At 38.3% G+C, this 21,658-nt stretch overlaps 1 protein-coding gene and 1 long non-coding RNA gene across 2 annotated transcripts in view; both read left to right on the top strand.

The window, feature by feature from the left end:
* LOC140710249 (uncharacterized) overlaps positions 1–11,360 on the top strand; it is a 97,663-nt gene extending 86,303 nt beyond the window's left edge. The window contains exon 2 of the long non-coding RNA XR_012091200.1: positions 9,301–11,360. This is a non-coding gene — a long non-coding RNA (uncharacterized lncRNA). The remainder of the gene's footprint in view (positions 1–9,300) is intronic.
* Positions 1–21,658, top strand: part of CD55 (CD55 molecule (Cromer blood group)) — a 146,327-nt gene that overhangs the window by 86,982 nt on the left and 37,687 nt on the right. The window lies entirely within an intron of this gene.

The raw sequence follows: 21,658 nt of genomic DNA, 5'->3' as shown, positions 1-21,658 counted from the left end.
TAGACAATTAAAAAACAAACAAAAAACCTGAAACAATAGGACTAACATTAATAGCAAAGCAATTTAGTGAAGAAAGAGGTTATGAGAGTGAGACACTCTCAAACCTCCTCTTTCTTTTTATGTTAAGTTCCGGGATACATGTGCAGGATGTGCAAGTTTGTTACATAGGTAAACGTGTGCCATGGTGGTTTGTTGCACCTATCAGCCCATCCCCTAGGTATTATGCCAGCATGCATTAGCTCTTTTTCCTGATGCTCTCTCCCCATTGCCGCTCCTGCCCCCAAACACCAGTGTGTGTTATTCCCCTCCCTGTGTCCATGTATTCTCATTGTTCAGCTCCCACTTATAAGTGAGAACATGCGGTCAAACTTTCTGTTTCATTTTGACCTCACTACAATTCTGTAATAGAGGCAGGGGAAGTGATCAAGGCATTCAATGAACTGGAAAAAGCAAAGCACAGATGGGTTTTAGCTCCATTACAGCTGCTATAAAATGAAATGATAGGATTAAGAAAATGTTAAAGTTTCTTTTAAGGCTGCAATTCCATTATTCTTTGGCTTTCCTAAAGTAAGCCTACTAGTTAATGTGAGATCTGATACCAGAACTCACGTTTCTTGATTCTCAGCTCAGGACTTTGTGCTAGACTGGGAAGTGTTGGGACATAAGAGAACGTCAAAATGAAAATCCCAGCTGGGCAGAAATGCCCTCCTTCCTTTTCTACTGGTAGCGTTTTAATACAAGCTTCAAATGTTAATAGAACAGCTTTGGCAATGTTTGCTCAAACATTCTCAGGCCTGAATAATGATTTCCATCTTCACAAATAAGTACTTTCACTGTTGAAACTGCACCCAGTTCCTGCATAATTACTGCTGCTTGATCAGTTGAAACTCTTCCATACTTAAGCCTTTCCTCGTGCTAGAAACACCACAGCTTTCCACCTCTTAGACTTACTTCATTTCTTTTGAGTTGTTTCCTCCATTATTACAAAAAGCCAAACATGCTTTCCAAGATAAATATTTACTCTCAGAGTTCCACTCTTCTTTCAAAAGACAAAATAGACACCTTAGCAGAAGAGCAAATGACACATGTAGAATACTAACCATGGAAGCCACATATTTCTATTTGTGGGCACATAAGTGCATATATGCCTCTGGTGTGCTTTATGGTTGACTTCTTTAGACTCTTCATTTGATCTGAAGTCCAAAGTGGCCTCAGCTCCCTGAAGACACTGGGGCCTTATTTTGTTCCACGAGACAATGCCATGGCAATGTGGTGTTTGCCTGGTTACAAGGACTTCCACAGAGGCCACATATTCCTGGCAAGATGTTAGCAGGTGCTGAATTTCAAATAACTATAGCATCTCTACAATTTGATTCTGCATGCTTTTATTCTATGAATCTGGTTATATATAGTAAATCCCTATTATGTGAATAAGAGGGAACTATACTTGACTGTTTAGAATGTTAGATAAATTACATTCGCAATAACAGGTTGCTTTTATATGTGCCCAGTCATCTTTTTAACTCATTTCCTGTTTAGAAAAAAAACACTGCATCTTGCTGCTGTGCTCATTTAATTTCACATAAACATGCTCTTTGAGGCTGAAGCAAATCTGACTGATTTTCAGTATGAAAATAAAATATAAAAACTGTTCTTGAAGTTATTTCTTTTTTTTTTTTTTTTTTTTTTTTTTGAGACGGAGTCTCGCTCTGTCGCCCAGGCTGGAGTGCAGTGGCCGGATCTCAGCTCACTGCAAGCTCCGTCTCCTGGGTTTACGCCATTCTCCTGCCTCAGCCTCCTGAGTAGCTGGGACTACAGGCGCCCGCCACCTCGCCCGGCTAGTTTTTTGTATTTTTTTAGTAGAGAAGGGGTTTCACCATGTTAGCCAGGATGGTCTCGATCTCCTGACCTCGTGATCCTCCCATCTCGGCCTCCCAAAGTGCTAAAGTTATTTCTAAATAGAACTTGTCTCTAATCCTAATGCAACAGAAATGTAGATGTTATAAGGATTAGAGACAAGAGTATTCTCAGGGCAAATGGGAAATGGGTTAAAAATCTACAACTTCATCATATTTATTAGATTATAAGAACCTTGATGTGTGGAACTTGATCTTATTGCTCTCATCTGGCACCTAGACTAGAAATTGGTACAGAAGAGCTACTACATTGATATGTGATTCACATAGGTGTTGAGAGTACTATGACATACAACAGCAGATTCTGTGCCATGGAAATACTAGAGGCCTCCAAGGTAGTGTTCGGGATTCAGGTTCCTTTACTTACAAACTTTGCAACCTGACCAAGTCATTAATTTCCTCCTCTCTAAAGTTGTGATATAATAACATCCTCAAAGTGTTACTGTGAAGAATTATTGTGAGGTTAAATGAAATTATGCGTAGATGTGTCTAGCATAGTACTTGACGCATAATAGGGGCTCAATTCGTTAAATCTGAACTTGTTGAATTAAAAAGAACATACTAAAGAATGGGCATGAGAAGTTTCATGAGGATGAAAGTGCAATTGAAGGAAGTAAAGGAGAATGTGATTTTGTAGTCTGCATGAAGGAGACTGGCAATATCTCGGAGGAAAATGAAGACTGAAAGAAAAAGAAAAGAAGAGGGCAACCTTGAGTTCCAATGAGGGGCTGCAGGAATTTTAAGAAGTCTAGGAATTTTCATGCTCGGTTAAACCATTTTCTGTAGGACAAATTAATAGACTAATACTTATGAAAGTATATGAATGCTATTTTGATTAATAAGCAAGGTACATTTAGAAGTACTGTATTTCTGAATCTGTGTTAGCTTTTTGTCATTATATATTTTTTAATCAAAGGGCGCTAAAAAGTAAAACTACTATTTTACAAGGATTCAGGTTTTGATGTTCAAAATGAGTTGTAATACTGGGTTGGAAACCACTAGTTTAGACTAATAACAATTGAGGGACTGATTATAAAACCCAGTATAAGACCTGTCATGCTGGCCCAGGAAAATCCTTGGATCAAGTTATGAGAGTCAGTGTGCTTCCCAATAAATCCAATAATAATTTGATAATAACATGCACAAATTCTATGTTAACTTTACATATTTATATAGGAAATTTAAAAATTCTCCCATACCAGCAATGTGAAAACTGTGTCATATCAATTATTGTAACACATAGCAAACATACACAGAGCCACATGTGGAACTGAGACCAAAAATAGTTTTTAAGACAGAGAAAAAATGGAAACTTCAGGCAAACTGTGGTCTAAGAGCCAAATAATTAGAAAATAGAGATGTTGAAAAGTGCAGAATTCTGGAAAAAAAAAAATCTCTCTTCAAAGCGGATGATTCTCTGTGTCTCTGTCTTATACAGACATAGCTCAGCTAGTTCCTCTGAGCTAAAACATTGTTTGTTTATTTTGCACAGGTTCTAGTAAGTCACAGTGGGAGTTTCTGGTCTTATAGTTAGAGCAGACATTTGGGAGTCAAAAGCTATGGGCTCTATTATCATGTATAATGCTGTTACTGACACCCTTTTCTCCATTCCCTTAGTTTATCCATTAGTTAGATATGGAAAAGAATTGCTGTCTCTCAAAATGTTAAGCTTCTTTAATGATGTATTTGTATGCTACCAGGGAGGGAGTAGTGCTCATAAATTATAGGGGAATGTTAACATTAATTTGTTTCCCGTAGTTCAGCTATATATTAATTTACTATTAAGTGTAGAGTTGGGAGTAAATGTCAGGAATATAGCACTCTGCAAGGATGATTGATAGATAGCAGAGTCCACAATTATTCTGCTAGTCATAGGTGGTCCAAGAACTTCAGGGCCAAGAATAAATGGACATTTGTAGGAGGGTCACTTGAACTCCAAAGGAACTAGATGGGAGGCTAAGGAAAAGGAGATGAAGTCAAGGAGATGAAGTCAAAGACTGGCTGCATTTGCCATAAGAAAATACAAAACATACTCAATACGTAACTTAGGCAAAGTCAGCATTGAGACGGTCTTCATTACGTCTTCTTTCTTCGTTGCCTCAAATGCTTATTGAAATCTTACTATCTCTCAAGCTTTGTGCTGGGTTTTAGATTACAAGACTGAATAAGATAGACATGACCTCCTTCCTCCTGGACCTGACAATTGTTCCTTCAAATCACTCCCACACATTCATTGCCTGGGCACTGGAGACTAGATCCCATGGCCAGACCAAACCCCAAAGGTGGGTACTGGAGCGTCCTTAACTTGGGACAGATATTCACACTGCAAAGGTTTGAAGAAGCAGGAGCTCTTGAAAGGTAGGACTGACCTGTAGCTCTGTAAGACAAGGGACCAATACTTTTAAATGAGATTTGCTCATGAGGGTACCTCTTGAGAATAAGTTGACTTTTTTCTTATTTTCTCTTGGACTATGGTTACCAGTATATTTAGCCAAGTGTTTTTGTTATTGTTTCTATTTTATTTTCATTTTTAATTTCCCTCATACAATAGAGTATCTGCCACCAACTCTTCAGAAAAATCTAATGCATCAGGATAGCTTTACCTGTTACCATTGCAAGGAATAAATGTATGAAATTTTAAAAAACAGTGTGGCCTGCCTCACATTCACTCCTCTGCTGAAACCCATGCAGGACTTTGAGGAGGCGGGTACCAGGTATTCTAGGAGGCAGCCAGCAGTAAGGGAGGCTTTTCCTTGATGGAGTTTGGAAAGAAGAGGAGACACAGGCAATGCATGAAAAACAACTTCCAGAAGCCTGAGAGGCAAAACCTTCCTTCTCCTAAAAGTCTAGAGAAATTAACCTTTAAGAGCATGTTTATAGGAAGGCAGATGCTCGCCTTACATCTGCTAATTAGAAGGGGAAATCTATGGAGGCTCAGTGAAAGGTGTATTGAGAAGAAGGGTGGAAACTCGAGAAAAGCAAAAAAAGTGTGAAATAGATGAGGGGGAGGATGGGACAGAGGGTTGATGAAGAAACATATACTATGTTCCAAGTTCAGTTAAGATGGTTTAGTGTCCATTTGGTTGTCTTATTTTCTCCAGCAGATTATCTGAAGATTTAGAAATGGGCAACAGTAAGGTTCATCTAGCTCTGGTATTTTGCCAGGCAGGTACAACAGAAAAGCAAGATAGGAAAGATAAGGGCATTGGAAAGAAGGAGGAAGGGATGGGCCATAGAATGTCAATCAGGAGAGGAAGAAATGAAGATAGTCAGGAACTGAGAGGAAGATACAAAGTAAAGAATCTTTGAATTGGAAGATCTCAATGAGGAAAAAGAGTGGTAGGTTGAAAGTCATTTGATTAAAGGTTATGCTGAGAGAGTCTGACGTTTGAAAAAATGTTTTTGGAGCTGAAGCATTTCCAGAAAATGACATGTTCCAGGGTGTGTCTATGGGAATGACTGGCTGACGTGGAGGAGGTCCATGGAAGTTAGTAAGTCAAGGCAGTAAGTGACCAGAGTATCAAATAAGGATATGATGTCATCCTGAAAATGGGTGGATGTTGGACAGACAGGAAGACTCTGAGGGTGTCAAAAGCAGGGTTGAAGAGAGGTCAGTACCCAACAGCAAGCAGAAGGTGTTGAACGGCAGTATTGCTCAGTGGAACGATTTCCACAGAAGCTGGGAGACTTTATATGAGAGGGAAGATGAGAAATAATCTGAAAGTGACAGAGTGGAAAAAGCATAGAGTTTTCATTTGCTAATAGAAATCACAGAACTGGTAAGGCTGGATTGGTATTTTTTAACCATTTCTTTTATTTTAAATGGAATTTAAATGAAATTTAAATTTTAAATGGAAAATCAACTATAATCTGGTAAATGGCATGTAGTTTGTTACCTTGCTTGCATATTTTGTCTTATTTTCTGTGCCTTGAGTTTGTGTTAGTCTTAGGCTCTACGTCATTCTTCTCTGTGCCTGGTAGAATGGTTTGTTTGTACCATGCCCAGATCCTATGACTCACGATAGGAAAGATTAAGAGACATGAATCATTCATTTACAGTTAAGTGACATGTTGTTTTATTTATTTTATTATAAGCCCATAAGATGATAGCTGTTATGTACACAATCCCTAGACCAAGACTGCTAATCAAAGGAAAGGGAACTAAACTAAATTTCTGTTCTTGGCAGCGTCACTCATTGTCCATTCATTCACAGGTATATTGACTCTATCTTATATGTCATGCACTGTATTAGTTGGTAGAGAGGTAATATGACCGTTCCTAATCTTTGTCCTTGAGAAGCCATGGTCTAGTGGCAAAAACAAATAATTATAGATCTTTGTTAAATGTTGTAATAGAATATTGTTCAAGGTGTGTGGGAAGGTTACGGAAGACTTGCTGAAGCTGATAATAGTTAATCTGCATCCTGAAGTAAAATGAGTTAGGGGGGTATGTAAAGAAATCACATCTTAGGTAAAGGGCAAAGCAGCTGAGGTGGAAGGGCTGGAGCCTAGACAAGCAATGCACGTCACATTCTGGAAGCAGCAGGCAGACTGCCAGTTTGCACCCTCCACACATCATATCTGCTTATCTTGAAATTACACTGGACTTTGTGGATCCTTCGCATCAGAAAAGCCTTCACTAAGAAACACTGAAACATATTCAGATTTCAGCTGCTGAATTAAAACTACTGACATTTCTCAAAGAATCTGATTTGTCCATTAAGTACAAGCTGATATCATCACAGAAATTTTTTATCTTGGGAGCACCTTTTGGAAACTGAGACTCCAGTTACATATCTGAAATGGTGAAAACCTTCTTTGTCAAACAGCACTTCAAGTAGAAGCAAAACCATTAGTGTTTTGTGCGCACATTGGGCACCTGTGATCCTTCAGGATTGGCTGCTCTTGAGAAAGAAAACTCCCTACGGGCTACCGCACCCTACTACTTTATCCATGGGGAAGCAGCAGTATCAAATGACCAGTGGTCCTAGTTCCTGGCACAAAGTAGAAGCATGATAAACATTAGTGATTAAACATATTAAACATAGAAAACATATAAAATTAGTGATTAAAAATTAGCCTAAATCTATGTCCTACCGGGTGGATTGTTATCTCCAGCAAACCCTGGGCCTTTAATTCACTTTTCGTCAAGGAATTTTGTTAAGAAACATGAGTCAAATCTGAATATTTTTTAAAATGTAAATTACAAGTTAATTGGCTTTGCAAAAGACAAATGTTGATGTACTTTGTTGCATTTTAGGTAGCATTTTGGTTAAGAAGAGCCCCCTCTTTAAGCCATTTAAGAGGAAAAAGAAGATTCACAGTTTGCCTTATTTGCTAGGTATTTCTATCCCAGGGGCAAAGAAGATTTTTCAGCATATACCTCTGTTTTCTGTTTTGACATATCCAGTTTTTTCAAAGTTCCTAGCCAGATGCTAAATTCATATTGGCTGATAAAGGAGTCTCTGTTCTTAAGATGATAATAGAGAGCATTTCATGAAATGGTTAAGCAGTAACACATATACATAGTATATGTGTGTGTATATATATATAGTGACTTCTATTGAAAAAAATGATGTGACTATTCATATCTTTTCCACTCTTTCTCAAAATGCCACTAAAATGACAATGTCATTTTCACTAAAATTAAAAATAATTTTTTAAAGGCATAAACACACAAAAAAACAAATGGCAGAGGAGATGCAAAAAGGTGTTTGAATTGTTACTGATTTAGTAGAACATAGAAAGCTAAAACCTTCCTGCCTGTAGCCAGTCTGTTTATGCTACAGAACCCCAGAAAGGCTCAGAAATTGGAGGCACAAAGAACCTCTGGAGATGAGGAATTAAACTGAAAATAGGAGGATCAGTTGAAAGTCTATATAAAGTCAACAGATCTGAAGGACCCTTCTCATATGCAGAGCATTTAGGAGACTATTATCATGCTTTTACTTTGATCCAGGAACTAGGACCATTGGCCATTTGATACCACTGCTTCCCTTATGGATAGTGTAGTGGCATGGGGTGTGGTGACCCATAGGGAGTTTTCTTTCTCGAGAGCAGCCAGTCCTGAAGGATCACAGCTGCTCAATGTGTGTGCACAAAGCACTAATGGTTTTGCTTCTAATTGAAGTGCCATCTGACAAAGAAAGTTTTCACCACCATTTCTCCTACCCAGAGAGAAGGCAGGGGGCATTAAATGGAAAAATCAAAACCAGAGTAGTTCTCAACTCTAGGAAAACTGACAGTGAAAGAAGAAGGGTAGGAAAGGCAAACATTGAATGGTGAGACCTGTAACTCCCTGGTGAGACTAAGATCCCAGAATGTTGGTAGCCAGGTTTAGACCTCTCTGTTCCACTCCAGGTGAGACTTCAGAGGATTTCTTTTTAGGGAAATGAATGAGTCTAAGAGAAAATATTTTCAGATGCTAACATATGGGGTTGTTTCCCACACTGTCAAGTTCCCAACCCAATAACCCTACACTGAACCCAACCAGGAAACACACAGTTTACAAGTAGCTTTTTGGAGTCTCATTGGTAAATACTGAAGGAAACGTCATTGGTCATAAGATGCTTGAGAGGCCTCCAACATGAAATACAGAGAATAAAACTAACAAACACAGACAAGAAGAAACTCAGAAGACAGACAATGCAAACAGAAGAAGAAAACAAACCACCATCAAAACAAAGTAAAATCCTATATATTTAATATCATCACATATAAAAGAAGATACTATATATGTTAAATGAGTAAATAATTCTGGTTAAAAATATTCAGAGAATAAGTAAGAACTCATGGAAATTACAAATATTATAGCAATAATAAAAGTTCAACAGAAGCACTGGATAAAAGTTGAGAAATTTTAAGAAAATATAACAAGATGAGAAACAAAAATAGAAAAGATACAAGGTTTAGAGAACTAACAGGAGCTCTGAGATTAACAGTCTGACTAATAAGAGTTCTAAAAAGAGAATACTGAAAAATAATTATCAAAAGAATAATATAAGAATAGTTTCCAAAATTGGAAGACACAAATTTCTAGACTGAATGGTCCAGCACAGTGAATGAAAACAGACTAATACAAGGCACATTGTGATTAAAATTTCAGAGTTCAAAGTTTACACAGACAAAACCATAGCTTTCAATGGAATAAAAGTGGATCAATCATAAAGAATTAAGAATCAGAATGACATTAATATTCTGAGAGTAATTCTGAAATTAGATGTCAATGGAGAAATGCCTTCAAAATCCTAAGGAAAATGGTTTCAACTTGGATTTTAAGACCTAGACAAACTATCAATCAAGTTTATGGGCAGAATAAAGCCTTTTCAACATTTAAAAAATCTAAAAAAGAAAATTACCTCCCATGCCCCCTTTTTTCTTGCAGGAAGCTATTGGAGAATACACACCTTCAAAATGAGGAGAAATACAAGAAAAGGAAGATAAGAATTCAAGAAGCCGGGCATCCAACAATAATAACTAAAGAGGCAGGGTAGTTCTCAGGATGATGTAACAGAAAGTCCAGATTGGTGAAAGACAATGAAGAACTACAAGAGGTTTGTACTCCGAAAAGAAGAAGGAAAAAAGTGGAATTCACAGTTTGTCTAAAGTTTTTGATCATGTTTCAAGGAAGTACATGGTTCTGTGCAAAGTTAGCAAAAGGTACATTTAAAAAAATAAGAAAAAAACAAAATCAGGCAATTACCAACTAAAAGAAGTATAAGGAATTTGGTACAAAAAAGGAAATTAATAATGCACTACATGCTAACTTGTTAACAATTTTTACATAGTACCAATACGATAAATACAATGTTAACTTCAAACTGTAATTAATTATGCTGGAAGGATGTGGGAAGTGGGAGTGTTAAGAGAGCTAAATTATAATCTTCATAACAGGAAGTCAACAGATAATACTTACTGAATATTTCTACTTTTTGGAGGGATGTTGGGTTGGGGAGCTACTGTTTCATTTCCTTAAAATACTATTTGGCTTTTTAAATTGCCTGTGCACATGCATACACATACATAATCTAAAGTTAAATTTTTTTAAACCACATATAAAAAGCCATGTGGGAAAAGAATTATTGTGAATGCTTAGTAAAAGAATGTATGCACAGCACATAATACACTGTTGATACACCACAGAGTATTAATAAAGTCCCCAAGATTTGCCCGCTTGGGATAGTCTTAGTAACAAAAGTTAATCTTGTTAATAAAACAGTCAACAAATATGTAAATCCTTACTCATCAGTCCCTAGCAAAATTTTCCAAGTGTTGTGGAAGATATAAAGAAATATGAAACATAATCCTTACATTAAAATACCGTTAATAACAGTTATGGCAGTTAATATTTAATTGGTGTTAAATGTATAGTAGGTACTGTCCCAAGTTCTTTACATATTATCTCTTTTAATTCTATGAGATAGACACTATTATCTCCATTTTATCATATAAATGAGGAAACTGAGGCACACTAAAATGAAGTAACTTGTCCAGGTCATAGAGCTCATATAAAGAGGGAGGTAGGATTCCAATCCAAGCAGAAGGCTTGGGAGTCTCAAACTGCTTTATAATCTAATTGAGGGGGAGAAGAAACAGAGCTAAACAACCTCATATGATTTAAGGAGCAGTTCAACATAATCCTGGAAGAGATGTCACCAACAAACGCAAGCATACTTTAGGGGAAATCGCTGTATTACACTAGGAGCTCAGAAGACAGCGCAAACCCTTCAGATTGATAGCCAAGGAAACATTTAATTGGACCAGCTGGGTGGGGAGGGCATTCCTTGTAAGTGAATCAACATGCAGAGGTGGTAACCGTAGCATGCCAGGGATCGGCGAGGATAGCACATTTTGTTCATCCAGAAATAAAACCTGTAGAGCAAAGCAGGAAAGGCCTAATATCAAATTATATATGGCCTTGAAAGTAGACTAAGAAGCTTGGACTTTATTTTGTGAAAACGGGAAGTGATTGCTGAGCACGTGAAGTTAATCTGGACATTGAACATAAAACCAACTGACAGGAAGAGAATAAGTAATGGCTTATTGTGGCAGTCTGGATAAGATTTATCAAAATCTCAAACTAGCCTGGGGTGAGAGTAGAATTGGCTGGATCCTGGATGAGAAGTCCCACAAGGACTTACAGAAACAATTTGCACTTTATCTTTCTACCAAGGAGAAAAGTTTTTCAAACTACAAAGGCTAGATACAATTAAAAGGAAATCAAATTTCAAAAAGTTCAAGTAAGAGTATCTGCTTTGAAAAAATGAGTTTCTAAGTTTCAACAAGTTACAAAACAGCATAATCAAATACTTATTATGATTATGAATCGGCTGGCAAGATTTCTTTTAAAATGAAAGTAAAACTTTCTAGATGTAACAATAAAGCATGCTCAATGTGGAGAAATATACAAAGAAAAAAATCAGTAAACTTATTCCAATACCCTTAGTTTGGTTATTTTTTTTTTCAATCTTTTCTATGAATAACTTTGTTTCCATGTTAATACAGTTACAACTGATCATCATAATATACATAGAAGATATAATTTTCTTCTTGCTTAAACATTTTAATAAAACATTTTTCAGTCTTTTCTTTGAATAACTTTGTTTCCATGTTAACACAAAGTTACAATTGAATTTTCTTCAGGCTTACACTTTTTTTTTTTTTTGAGACGGGTTCTCGCTCTATCACCCAGGCTAGACTGCAGTGGCGTGATCTTGGCTCACTGCAAACTCTGCCTCCCAGGTTCACGCCATTCTCCTGCCTCAGCCTCCCCAGTAGCTGGGACTATAGGCGCCCGCCACAACGCCCAGCTAATTTTTCTGTATTTTTAGTAGAGACAGAGTTTCACCGTGTTAGCCAGGATGGTCTCGATCTCCTGACCTCGTGATCCGCCCACCTCAGCCTCCCAAAGTGCTGGGATTATAGGCGTGAGCCACCGTGCCCGGCCTTGCTTAAACATTTTAATAAAGCATTTCATATTCCATTACAAATTTATATGTATACATAACTAATAATTGCATAATATTTAATAATGTATGTATATGTACTAAAAGGTTTTTAACCATTCCCGTGTAGTTGGATATTTAAGCACATTCTAAATTCTCTGTTTACATAAGCCTAGTATCTCTTTGCTCAAAATCAATTTTCTGTATTGTGGATTACCTCCTCAGGCCAGTTTTCTAGCTAGAAATCCTAAGAAAAACAATGGAGAATGAAAGAAGTAAACAGTTTAAACAAAATTTCTATTTAAGAGGGCATAAAATGGTTAAATTGCAAAACCTTAGTGAGTCACCAGAGTGATTATTTTTAACCACACTGTCCCTGAAGGACAACTGATAATGATATATGGGAAGTAACTATAGTGTAGAAAATATCTAAGCAGGCATAACTAGTGTTTAGTAATTAACATCAGAATGACATTACAGTTTTTATTATTTTTTTTATTTCTTGAGACAGAGTCTCACTCTGTCACCCAGACTGGAGTGCACTGGCGCAATCTTGACTCACTGAAACCTCTGCCTCCCAGGTTAAAGCAATTCTCCTGCCTCAGCCACCTGAGTAGCTGGGACTACAGGCGCCCACCACCATGCCCAGCTAATTTTTGTATTTTTAGTAGAGATGGGGTTTCACCATATCGGCCAGGCTGGTCTCAAACTCCTGACCTTGTAATCTGCCCACCTTGGCCTCCCAAAGTGCTGGGATTACAGGCATGAGCCACTGCACCCGGCCATAGAATGACATTATAGTTACATCTACACTTGAACGCATTTTATATTGCATTTAAATTTATTTACATGTATTTTAACTTAACTAGTAAAATAGACTTAACTGGTAAAATTCTGAAGCATGGATATAATTATTCTCTTAATGCATCTTATTCTTTTAAATTTCTGAATTAATGGAATCTGTAGAATTATTACAAAGATATATCTGAGCCAGTTATATTACTGAAATCACCTTTGCAAAAATTGTAACAGTGAGAAAAATGTGACATAGGAAAATTATGACAGTGAAGGAAATCTGACCTAACCAACTCCATCTTGGTTCTAACCTCCAAGCTGTCCTTGTTCATTCCTGGGTGCAGGCTGAACTAACTTGGAGAGGAATTTAGCTTACGGTTTAACTTCGAAACAAAGATGATAACAGCCTTCCCCAAAACAAACCCCCTCATTTGGGGGCCAGATTGCCTTTGTAAAACTAACAAAATGAGCCACAAGATTAGGAATTATGGAGTCATGTAACCAGAGATCACAAGATTCCTAACCTCCTCAATTGCTCTGATAGATAACATTACTATTGTAAAACCTAAGATTGGTGTTCGAAGCATTTTTCAGACCCTGCATTCTGATAGACCAGCTGGTGCCACCCAGACTGGTAAATTGGCTCATCTGGTTTTGTGGTCCCCACCCAGGAACTGACTTAATGCAAGAGGACAGCTTGGACTCCCTGTGATTCCATCCCTGACCCAACTTATCACCATTCCCCATTCCCTAGCCCCCTGCCCGCCAAACTGTCTTTTAAAAACCCTAGCCTCTGAACTTTTGGGGAGGCTGATTTGACTAACAATAAAACTCCAGTCTCCCATTTAGCCAACTCTGCATGTATTAAACTTTGTCTACTGTAATTCCCATCTGGATAAATCAGCTCCATCTGGACAGTGGGCAAGAAGAATCTGTTGGGCAGTTACATTACCCACTGACAAAGTAAAAATCTGGTGCTTGGAGTGAGCAGACCAAATACACAACACCCTTAAAAATATGGGGCTTGCAGGGATCTGCTTTTTATTTTGTAGTTTATTGTGAAGTGTGGGTGGTGTGATGGGCCAAGCACAAAACCTGCAGACAGCTGATGATGTGGGTTCATGCTTTACCCTGATTATTATTAAGTGTTTGACTTTGGACTTGTTAGAGAAGCGCTGAAATTCATTTAGAAATTAATAATAACACCTATCTCACAGAGTGGATCTGAGGATTAAGTGAGATATTAGTGAAAAACACCCCAGAGATGATAAGTCCTACATTCATCTAAATTGTTGCTGTCATTATTTCTGTCTGCCATGTTATCCTGGCACAAGATTTAGTGGGGATTCACTGAGCAGGTGAGAGGTGATGTGGAAAAGATCCATAAAATTACCTCATTAGCTCTGAGAACCTATCACTAGCTCTTCAGATGGAGCAGTGAGAACAGGCTGGGATCAAACAGTATGGAGAACAGAATCTCCTTGATTCTCTTTTCATGGGAAATTGTGTCAGAAGTTCCTGTGGATGGCTTGGTAATTGGTGAGCATTCTGATTCAACACTGTGCTTCTCAGAATATAGTAAACAACCAAGGTTATACTATCCACATCAAATGGTTAATGCAATATGCTTATAATTGTTTTGTGATTTTGCCAATTTTCTCATATATATAACAACTCAGTGTTTTGCAAGACAGCAAAGCCCATCAATGTTGCTCTTTATGGCCTCAAATTATTTCACATCCATAGTTAACACTATTTCAAACTGACTGACAAAATTAGGGGGCAAAACGAGAAAAGGTGTATTTAGTTGTGCTATTCTTGACACATAACCCAGTTGATTCACTGTTGCCAAAGCCCACCAACTCCACATCTGAAACCTTTGATTCTACTTTATGATTTTTAATCAACTTCATTGAGGTATAATTTACATAAAACAAATGGAAACATTCAAATTATCCAGTTTCATGAGTCTTCACAAATGTATACAGCATGTAACCACTACACCAATAAATATATAGAACATTTTCCCCCAAATGTTCCCTTTTGCCATTTTGCAGTAAATTCTCCTACCCTCTTGCACTCCCCACTCCAGACAGTCATTACTTTGATTTCTATCATCATAAGTTGATTTTGCTTGTTCTGGAACTTCATATAAATGATATCATATAATATCCACTCTATGTGCCTAGTTTCCTCTGCTCAGCAAGTTTTTGAAATTCATCCCTATTGTGTGTATCATTAATTTGCTCCTTTTTAATGTGAAGTAGTTTTCATTGTATGGAAGCACCACAATTTATTTAACCATTCAGCTATTTATGAATTGTTTCCAGCTTGTAGCTGTTGAAATAAAGCTGCTATAAACATTTATGTACAAATCTTTGTAGACATTTTTATTTTCCCTGGGTCCATACTTGGAAATATAAGGTCATATGGTAAGTGTCTGTTATGTAAGAAGTTACTGAAGTATTTTCCAAATTGGTTTTTTTCCATGCAAACCCTGACACACACACAAACAAACCTTGACATAATTATTATAGACCTTTGGGCTGAATGGACTAAGTGACATCAAAATGAGGCCACGTGCTTTGGAAACATAAGGGGGAAAGTATGTCACAGAAGTAGTAGAGGAGGTGATCTCAGATGGGGACATTGAGAAAACAGAAGTGTTTTCAATAAAACCTGCAATTATTGTTTTTCTGAAGTAAATTACCTTCTTCATAGCAGAACATTTGGCTACATGAAAAAGTAAAATTTATCTGAGAGAAATGATCATCATTTAGGTAAATGGAGTTTTGACATCTGAAAGACATCTGAGAGAATAGTGCTAGGAAAATACTCACCGATGAACACTTTAAGATCAATGAACCCTTTAGTCTTCATTATGCACCAACAAATGAAAGGTAACATGTAGAGTGGATGGAACATAATTTTAAATTTCCCCAGACCTGGTTCAAATTTTGCTTGGCTTTGCCATCTGTATTGTTTTATCCAATCATTTTCCCCTCTGAACCTGTCCCAACATGTGCAACTGGAAGTAATAATAGTTTACTCATGGCATTGCTGGATGGTTAACCAAGGTTAAGTCTCAAAGTGAGAGTATCAGTGGAAGGTGATCCCTTCCATGTGAATTTCTTCTTTCTTCCTTCCTTACCCTTGTGCAATTCTAATACGCTTAAATTGTAAATCTGCTCCTTAACTTGCAAGCTGATAAATCAAGGGAAACAAACTGCAGATGGGACTACAGTGGAGGTAAAGAATCCAATGTTTAAACAATTCTGAATCTTGGTAAATGACCTAATCTTTGCTAAAGGAAAAATACTACTGGGTGGGGAAAGAATAAGGAAAACAACTCAATGATCTCCACATTGCTAATATATGAGAATTTTCTATTGTTTTTACAGAATTTTAAAACTGTATGTCATGACATGACTATTTTTATGGATTTCATGAAAAGTGGCCAAGTCTTGTTACAGGAAACATTCATTCATGTCACCCATGATCATTCATTATTGCTAATATTTTTTGAGTACTGTGTGCCAAGCAATGGACCAAATGCTTTACATACACTACTTCCTTTATTCCTCACAAAACCCCTATGAGGTAATATCATTACACCTGTTTTATAAGTGAGAAATTTGTGTTTCAGAGCGGTTGGGTGCTGGACCACACTCTCACATGTACACACACTCTCACATGCTCACACATATTCATACATGCACACACACTCTCACATGCTCACACACATTCATACATGCACACACACTCTCACATGCTCACACACATTCATACATGCACACACATGCTTACACACTCATATATGTACACTCACATGCAAACACACTCTCACATTCTTGCACACACACACTAAAATGAACAAACTAGCCACAAGATTAAAAATTGTGGCTCAGGAGTCATGCAGCTAAAGGCCACAAGATTCCTAACCTTCCCAATTGCTCCTATAAATAATGTTACTATTGCAAAACCTAAGATTTGTGTTTGAAGTTCACACACGAACACATAGTCTCACAAATGTGTGCACACACACATTTCCTTGTTCCTGCCACTACCTCCAAAGTGGAGGTAGCAAAAATTCACTGTTGTCTCAGAAAGTTAGGTCTTGGCAAATAAATATTTGCTCACATAAGTCAAGCATTGCATTTCCCCCTGGCTGCTGAGCCTGTTCTCACACACACAGGGAAGTCAGCTGCAGGGCAGGATGCCATTACATAGGTGAACGTGTCACATGGAATTAGACCATGTTTTCCTAGGTCCTGCTGAACCTGCACCTAGTGAAAAGGAAAACTACTATGTCTGCTGCAATACACTGATACCTTGATTAGTGAATTCCTGGAGAAAAGAACTCATGTATAAGAAACAGGAGAGTCCACTCATTTGTTTTCATTTGTTAAAAAATACCCTTATTCTGTGAAGCAGAATTACCTGTATTTGCAGCTGCATGACAAAAATGCCTCAATATAAAGTTCCCTCCAACCCCACCCTGCCCCGGCCCATTGGCTATTTTAAGGTAAGTTGGGAATATATTTAGGCTGAGTTAGGATGTAAATATGAAATAGCCTGGTTCCTCAGATGTGAGGCACAGATAGGCACATTACATACTTTGGTAGCACAGAGGAAGGTACCAGGCATGATGTCATGGCAAGGGAGATTTCCTGGAAGAATGATGCCTGGCCAGTCTAACAGAGGCGCTAAGATCCTAAGCACTAGTTCTACTGCCAACAAGCCATGTGGTTTGGGGCTAGTTTCTTAACTTCCCTAAACACCAGCTGGTTCACTTGCAATGAGGGTGATAATATTTGCTCACAGTTTTGTATCCCTTGGCTTTCAGGAAATTGCACGATTCTCTTTCCTTTCTACTACCTTCTCCTTTCCCTTTCTCTGTCATTCGTACCTTCTAATGTGGGGCTCCTCAAGTCTCACACCTTGGGCTTCTCTGTTTGTATTTCCACATCCTCCCTTGGTTCAAACCTTGCCTGCAGTCACTTCTCCACCCACTCCACCTCCATCTTGCCTCCATTTCAATCGCATGCTGGATGTTTCCATGTAGACACTCTGCCAAGGCATTTAAAATTCAACAAGTGTAAAGCTGAATTTGTTGTTCTCTCCCTAAATTACCTCCTGGCTCTGGAATGGATAGTTCTTTTAAATAGGGCTGCTAATCTCACAAACTCCAAACTTCCGAGTCATCTGTAACATCTTTTTCCCCACTGCTCCTTATCGAGTCAGTTGCCAAATTCTGTGGGTTACTTTGAAACTTGTTTGGTCAGAGCAGGAATGGAAATTCAAAAGTCTATAATAATTGTGTCAGGAGTTTTATAGAGCAACAGGACTGGGACTCCTTAATATAGATGTATTATTTTAAAACTAAAAGACATTTTTGTTCTCTAAGCCTAAACACCTGAACTGTTGTAGTTAAACTGGATCTTAGCTTACACAGTCATTCTCATTTCAGCATCTTAGATGCAAATTCCAAATTACCCAGGTGCTTCCTCCTTACAACTGTCAACAGTTCTTTAATGCTTCTGAATGGTATAAAAGGCACAGGCCTTACCTTTAAGGCTCCCTCAAATCTCTTTCCAGCCTCTCTCACCCTCTTCTTCCATTGCCTCAATTCAGTTCTCCATACTCTCTGTAAACTAAACTCCTTACTACTCTTGGAATCAACAGGCCTTTTCCTGACCCCAAACATTTGTTCATATCTCTTTTCCTATTTTTGCCCTATTGCATTGACACGTGTCATATTTAGTTGAATCATTGGGCCTTTAGCCTCCCCACCCCAATTACCACACTCCCTTCTCTCCTTTCTGAAGTCCCATACCACTTTGGTTGTGATATTTGTAAAGCATTTATCATGGAAAACCTCCCTACTAGATTATAGATTCTCAAACACAAGTATGGACACTTAGTGGGCTTCTGTGTGCTAAGGAAGTTTATTAAACAGTCTTTGATTTAGTCATTGTATGGTTCCTGGGACAAGAGTAAGAGCCGTGGTCCCTTGCTCTGTCAAAATCTTAAACCTATTTTCTTTGTATTTTGGCCTAATTACATAAGCTTGTTTTGGATTGGAAGCTCTGTAGAGACTATTTTAGTGCCAAATGCTTTTTAATCAATGCGGAAAGAAGCCCTTGAGACGTGCAGTGACTCAGCGGAGGACACACAGCTAGTTTCTGGTAGATAAGTATGAAGCCTCGGAACTACTGCTCATATCATGAGCCCCTGGGTTCCCAAATCACCTCCCCAAGAACCTCAGTCATTGTCCTCTGCACACAAGAAACTTTTGCTGATTCCAGTAAAAAGAATGCAGTATGGTAGGACAGACGTATAGGTTTTGAAATCAAACTAGGTTTAGATTCTGACCTAGTCGCTAGTTAGTGCATGGACTTTGGTAAACAGCCTCTCAGCCTGTTTCCTTGTCTGCAAAATATGGATAGTTATCTTCACTTCATGAAGTTGTGCTGATGAAATGGTATAATGTGTATAAAGCAACTGGAACACAACAAATGAGGCCATTTATTTAAAATAATCTTTAGTAAGTTATAAATTAACATATTTGCTTTTTCTGAGGAATGCTTAGATTTTATCATAGATCGCTTTTCTAAGTTGAGTAAATACGTAGTGGATTTCTTTGTTTCCTTCCCCTCAGAATGTTGACATTTGGGTGGTTGTAACTATTACTTAAGACTCCATCCAGTAATTGTTCATAAAATTTCCTTTTTTTTTTATTTTTTATTTTTTTGAGACGGAGTTTTGCTCTCGTTCCCCAGGCTAGAGTGCAATGGCGCAATCTTGACTCGTTGCAACCTCCGTCCCCCAGGTTCAAGTAATTCTCCCGCCTCAGCCTCCTGAGTAGCTGGTATTACAGGCGCATGCCACCACGCCCAGCCAATTTTTGTATTTTTAGTAGAGACGGGGTTTCACCATGTTGGCCAGGCTAGTCTCGAACTCCTGACCTCAGGTGATCCTCCGCTTCGGCCTTCCAAAGTGTTGAGATTACAGGCGTGAGCCACCACGCCCGGACAAAATTTCCTTTTAAAAATAGTTATTGCCAATAACTAAGTATTCTGGAAGGTGAATGCTTAGGACATTTAGTGTCACTAAGTTGTGTGATAGATAATATTTTTGACACTTTGCAGAGCTCATTGTTTTCTCTGCATATAAAGCTATGACATTCACATAATAAACACGTAGAGAGCTTTCATAGACTTCAATGTTAAGTCTTCTGGCAGCTGCATAACTGGTCTTGCTTGACCTGCCTTTTTCACAATGCTACCTTGCCTTTCACACCAATTCTGTAAGCCCAAGCAGGAATGAAGATTACCTATGTATAATGGCACGACACAAGGGAGTGGTGGTGAAGGTTATTGGAGGTTATTGGGGGAATAAATGAAGACCTGTTGCCACTTGTAAACACTGCCAGGCCCTGACATACCTTGTGTTTTTATATCCAATATGGGAGTAAAAGTAAGGTATTTTAACATCAAATATGAGGATGACACTAGATGGTTTTAAAAGCCCCCCACCCTAACTTGGCTAAACTCCACAATGTTTGAGTATTGTTAGGTTTCAATGAAATCCTACAGTAGTCCCTTGCTTGGAATCACTGTAGGACTGGTTCTAGCAATGGGCAACACAGGGTTTGGTTCTATACAGTAAGTATGGGTCAAAGAAAATGCTATGATTGAAAATTGTTTTCCTCCTTATAAAGCTCATACCAACCAGTAAAGAGCTATCAGAAAACCTTCAGGAAAGAATATCATGATAGATATAACAAATACCCCCACAGCTGGTCCATGGACCAAAGTATAATTCCAAGGAGGGAATTTCACTTAACCAGGCACGGCATTTAAGGGAAAAGGAATCTAGGCTAGGACTCTGCTAGCCAGACCCAGACAAATTATTAAAGGGAAGCACGTTCTTTAGGCTATTCTCTATGAAGAAGGGCAACCCACCTTGCCATCTATATCCTTTCTATTTTTGACAGGGGTGGTCCTAGGCTGGATAGATCTTTACTCTGACCAGTACCATATAGGTCTGTGGTTCTCAAACCTGGCTGCACAGTGTGGCACTTTTAAGTAATCCTGATACCCAGTGCCATCCCCAAAGATGCTGATTTAATTTGTCTAAGGTGTAGTTTGGGCCTCTGGATTGGAACCAACCCATATGCCCATCAATGATAAACTGGATAAATAAAATGTGGCACATATACACCATAGAATACTATGCAGCCATAAAAAAGGATGAGTTTATGTCCTATGCAGGGACATGGATGAAGCTGGAAACCATCAATCTCAGCAAACTAACACAGGAACAGAAAACCAAACACTGCATGTTCTCACTCATAAGTGGGAGTTGAACAATGAGAATACATGGACACAGGGAGGGGAACATCACATACAGGGGCCTGTTGGGGGTGGGGATTAGGGGAGGGATAGCATTAGGAGAAATATCTAATGTAGATGACAGGTTAATGGGTGCAGCAAACCACCATGGCACGTGTATACCTATGTAACAAACCTGCATGTTCTGCACATGTATCCCGGAACTTAAAGTACATATATTTATATATGTATAAATATATATGAATATATATAAATATATGAATATATATATATATGTAAGCTCCCCACATGATTCTAATGTGTGGCCACTCTTGCAAACCTCAGGCTATTTATTCTTAAAGGTTTGTAACAAGCCTTCCTCTTAAAATCTACCCCACCACCATTCAGTTTTTTGGGGTTTGTTTTTGTTACCCTACCTCTTTCCCCCACCCCACACCCCCCCTCCCCCCCGAGGCAGACACACACACACTGATGAATTTCTCTCTACAGTCAGGCTGGAGTAATCCCAAAGTGGTGTCTTTGGTAAATAAGGTGAACCCGGGTGAAGCAAGTGACTCCCACCAGAACAAGGCATGAACAATATTCACTCCCTACTGTGTTCCTCAACCTGTTTTCCTAGCTCTCTGTTGTCACATTAGAGAGTGTT

The sequence above is a fragment of the Chlorocebus sabaeus genome, chromosome 25 (genome assembly GCF_047675955.1).
Source record: "Chlorocebus sabaeus isolate Y175 chromosome 25, mChlSab1.0.hap1, whole genome shotgun sequence".
NCBI lineage: Eukaryota > Metazoa > Chordata > Mammalia > Primates > Cercopithecidae > Chlorocebus > Chlorocebus sabaeus.
Note: the sequence above shows the minus strand (reverse complement) of the source record. Positions and strands in the feature narration are given on the sequence as shown.